The following is a 1,455-nucleotide window of genomic DNA, read 5'->3' on the forward strand; positions in this document are numbered from 1 at the left end:
AAAGCGAGAAATCACCCCCCAGAGAGGATGGTCACGCCGCAATCCCTTCTCCTCCATTCTCCTCTCGGGATCTTGGGCACGCACGCACATGCGCCCGTCGTGAGTTTTAAGCCACCGGGTCCAGGATGTGAACCGTAGTTGACTACGTGGGAGTCCAGCGACATAGCCATTACACTAACTGCTGGTTCCTGAGTGTTTTTATATAGGGCTAGAACATTCCTACACGTCAGGCTGGCCTTTCTGGTCTCAGCTAAAGCCCTGGAGAGTTCGGCCAGCTCTCACTTCGGCTGTCAGAATGGAAGCACCTCCCAGTACTGCGTCCACAGTCTCCCAGTGCCTCCTGGACCCCGCCCTGCACACGCAGCTCTGGATTGGCTAAAGAATCCGTGAGCTCTCATGCCGACCTGCGGACCTCCTTTTTCACCCAGCTCCCTCTCCGCGATGCCTCCTGTGACACAAATCCCAGCTGCCTCTGAGCTCCACACTCCCGTCTGTCTCCCCCACCCACTCTGCTTGAGTTCTGCTTTTCCTGAGCCGTAGTTTGAGAAGTGTCAAATCCAGGGTGAACATGGGGCTTATTTTGCGTGTTTCCCGTCTCCCAAGGGCCACAGCCCTATGCTGGCTGTTATCCAGTGTCTGAAAATAATTGCTTAATAGATTTTGTTCACTTTTATCTTTCCACTAGAGAAGATAAATACGATACCTGGCTCTCATTCGTGGCCAGAACTGGAAGCTGAGCATGGCTTTAACATCACACAGACGTAGGTCTGAACCCTGACCCTGCCGCTTACTGGCTCTGTGAGCTAGGAGAGGTTACTTCACCTTTTTCTGTCTCGACTTCCTTATCTAAAAAGCAGCAGAGTGTGGCGAGGACTGAATAATACAGAGCGTCCCTGGCATGGTGCTTGGCAAACGGAAAAGCCTCCATAACCATCAGCCTTTACGCTAATGTTTCCCTTAGCTGGTGAAGCTGCCAGCTGTGGGTAAAGCCAGTGCTATCATTTACGTAGTGAATTAAGCGAGTCATTAAGGAACAGCTCTCTGGTGTTGGTAGGGTTTTTTTTAAATAAAATGATTTATTTAACTTATGTTTATCTTTTAATTTGACGAGAGAGAGAGGAAAAACACTGTCTGCTCCTGGATTCAAACCATAGTCGGGTCGGAAACCAACAGTTAGCATAATGGCTATGTTGCTGGACTCCCACGTAGTCGACCGTGGTTCGCATCCCGGACCTGGTGGCTTAAATCTCACGTCGGGCACGTGTGCGTGCGTGCCCAAGATCCCGAGAGGAGAATGGAGGAGAAGGGATTGCGATGTGACCATCCCCCCTGGGGGGTGATTTCTCACTTTCTGTCTCTATGTCTCTCTCTGTCTGGCGAGCGCACGTGCCCTATAGCAAAAACCTCTCCAAAACAAAACAAAACCATAGTTGGGTCATATGGGAGTCCAGCATC

General features: G+C 50.8%; 1 protein-coding gene across 7 annotated transcripts in view; it reads left to right on the plus strand.

Annotated features, from left to right (window-relative positions):
- AK8 (adenylate kinase 8) overlaps positions 1–1,455 on the plus strand; it is a 147,421-nt gene that overhangs the window by 60,622 nt on the left and 85,344 nt on the right. The window lies entirely within an intron of this gene.

The sequence above is a fragment of the Tupaia chinensis genome, unplaced genomic scaffold (assembly GCF_000334495.1).
Source record: "Tupaia chinensis unplaced genomic scaffold, TupChi_1.0 Scaffold143602_1, whole genome shotgun sequence".
Lineage (NCBI taxonomy): Eukaryota > Metazoa > Chordata > Mammalia > Scandentia > Tupaiidae > Tupaia > Tupaia belangeri.